The sequence below is a fragment of the Trachurus trachurus genome, assembly GCF_905171665.1.
Source record: "Trachurus trachurus genome assembly, chromosome: 22".
In the NCBI taxonomy this organism is placed as follows: Eukaryota; Metazoa; Chordata; class Actinopteri; order Carangiformes; family Carangidae; genus Trachurus; species Trachurus trachurus.
This window is the reverse complement of record NC_139907.1, coordinates 13,863,780-13,867,130: the sequence shown is the minus strand read 5'-3', so window position 1 is coordinate 13,867,130 and position 3,351 is coordinate 13,863,780.

Below are 3,351 nucleotides of genomic sequence, written 5' to 3'. Positions count from 1 at the left end.
AGCTAGGAGCAGTAGCTTGGATATCACTTTGTGTAAGGGGCGGCTCAGTTTCCACAGGGGCTTCACTGGTTTCAACTGGGGTCTCAGTGCTGACGGATTCACTGATCCTAGCCAGCTCCTTACGGAGGATATTTCCAAAATCCATGCCGCTCAGCTTAGCTAAGTCTTTCAATCCAGAAAGGTAAGTCTCTGTCGCACTGGTTCCCACATCACTACTGTAAACGCTGGCAAGACTCTGCACATGGTGAATAACCTCAGGTTTGGTAACACATGGTCTTCGGAAAGGTAAGCGAGTGGTTTCAAGGTCTTTTACGGCACTGCCATACTCAAACTCTACAATTACCTGAGTTACAGGATCTGTGGTAGGTACTTTGATTATTCTAGAGATAGACCCATATTGCTTAAGAAATTCAAAGACCTCATTGTCAAACTCAGTATCGGTTAATCCACTGACTAAAACAGCATTAGGGATCTTTACCCCCTCTTTCTCAATGATATCCATCTTTAAACAAGGAAAAAACTGAATTGTCAATGAACTTGAAAATGAGATGAGTCAATAAAACCAAAAATACCTAAAAAAAAAATTTTTTTTCAATTACTCAAAAGGTGTCCCTTTAATCTGATTATGATAGAAATATATTAATTAATTGTCTCCCTCCTGGCTGGCTCGCCAAGTTTTACTGTGTAACCCACCTGAAGGGTAAGTGACACGGACCAGAATTTCCTAGACTCGAGAGGGAGAAATGTTAGAGTAATGAACTGGACACCAATTAAGCAAAAGGGAACATGCAGAGGTAAGTTTAGCAATATTTGAATGTATTGAAAGTATTAACACACATGTAATAAACAATGTTACAATTTCGGCCGGCCTTCTATATCATTTTCAATGTCTCTGAATCGGGTGCACCCTTAAAATAAAATAAAATAAAGTGTCTCTTTTCCGAGAGTAGAAAAATAGTGCTCCTTTAATGTTTGAGTCTTTCTCAGTTTGTTTTTCCCAAAAAAAGAATAAAAATAAAAAATAAAAAATTTGTATCGTTCTCCTTTAACTATGTGAATCCTTCACAGTCCTACCCGACCGATAGGATGGTGGTTGACGAAGAGATGTCCTCTTTGATCCAAGTGGTCACACGGGTTGGCTCGCCACTCTCCCTCGTCAGGAAGAGAATCTCACTCCAAGATCCAAGGTGTCCAAAAAACCCAGCCTGCGTAATACAACAGGGCTTGAATAAATCTATTCACCTTTTCTTTTTAACTGTACAGTTTGCATTTACTCAGTGTAATCAATATCAATATAAAACAACTTTTCCCACTGTTAACTTATTTCAAGATAACATGTTTTACAGTGTTAGCCTGAGGTTAACTTTAACTGTTTTTCTTTTGAAATGAAAAATAAAATCATTTAAATCACTGATAAACAATCAGAAATCACATGTAAACAATTTCAATATATTCACAGCTCGACAGTACACTCACACTGGATTAAGGTAAGTGAAATCAGGTAATATGAACTTGTTTTAAGTTGATATCAAGAACTTTAACCTGTGCCTGAATGGAGCAGCACAATAATACACATAAAAAACAAAGCAGTCTTCTAAATCAACACACAGCTTAATGGCGTTTCTCTCTGCTCACACAACGTGAATAACAGGCACATATACTCTTTCCCCACACGTACACACGCATTTCTCTCGTCTATCAAGGGGAAATAAACACCACACAGTGAGCTAAGGCTCCGGCTCGGCAGGTTAGCACACACCGCGAACGAATGCTAACTCATTGAGCTAGCTACTTTTCACCGTACTCACCGGGCAAAGAAAGGAATAAACAAAGGTGGGGTTCCCAGGGTCGCTTCTCGTGGTTACCGGACGCTCAGGTGCCAGCTCCAACAGCTCCTCTTGCTCGATATCCAGTGTTTTCTTCCGAACTTTTATCACTCCAAACACCTGTGGCTCTGCTCTCCTCATGCCATCATGCGCTCTGTGTGTGTCTCGGTGTTTCACACGAACATGCGCCGAGGAGGCGGGCACGAGCTGACTTCCTCCAATCGCAATTCAGCTGCTCCACTCTGAGCGAATGAAACCACTTGCTTCCTCACAGAACCACTACTGACCTCTGACCTCTGGGATAACCCAAATAAATAAAATACAGAACGAAATAAAGACTGCAATTAGTAATTAAATGAAAATTATGCTCAATAAAAGGAAAATATAAAAATAAAATATTTCTAACTGTTGTAACATTTTTTTCTCTACAGGTTACTTATGAGACAACAGGTAGGTTATTCTCTCTCTTTTTTTCCTTTTTTTTTTTAACAGGTTACACTCTCACAGATTTCTCTTTTTTTGAACAGGTTACAAGTAGTATTTATTTTATTTATTTATTTATTTTAAACTATGACGTCAATGTTGATGTACGATAACTGCTCCTCTGGAACATTTTCTTTAGCCAATTACACAGTAGTACACACTGCATATTGAATACAGAATGAACTCTTCAAGTGTGCATTGTCTAAATTTTGTGTTCTCATTAGGCCTTCCCTCAGACACATCTGCTTGTTCATGGGTCCCCGGAGAGTCGTGTTGAACAGTTTCACTCTCTCTGGTGAGTTCAAGGTAAATTTCAACCGGATGCGTTCAGGGTCCAGTGAGCATGAAGCATTTAAGTCGTAAAGTGGTAGATCATCTATGATTCTCTAAAATTTTGAGGTAAAAATCTGTTAACTTCTCCAAATCCTCCTGCAGAAAGGCTGGCACTGTAGAGCGACGCCTTTGCAGTTAAGTGTGTCAAGGTACAGTAATACTCCCAGAGTCACATACGTTTCCTCTCTGTAGATATGCAGATTTGATGTGCTGTAATCATTCCAGTACTCTGTTCCTCTGAAACTCATTCGAAACCCCCCCCCTTTTCCACTGCAATCGAGCCGCTCTCTGCCAAAAACTGTGTTTCTCCCTCAGCAGTATCTGGGGGATAGTGACTCATTGAGTCATGTCATTAGATAATGGGTTTGGAGGAGTTATTCAAATAAACACAGTTCCTGGATGTAAAATGGAGGCAGAGAGTTCAGTGTTGTTTTTTGTGGGGATACCAGGGGAATTCCAGCACTGCTGCAGGGCCCATCTGTTGTAGATCGAAGCAGCATCACAGAATCACTGACCCATACTGCAGCTGCCCTGTCACAATATTGTTTTTAAAGATATACTACAGCAGCCATCTGCATTTCATTGCCAGTGGCACTTGAACAAGATATTCTCAGTGATAATGCCAGTAGTAAAATTACACTGATCTTCATGCAAAAAGGAGGTCTACAGTTCATCATTTAGTTATTATTGATCAGGTCAGTTCCCCCGT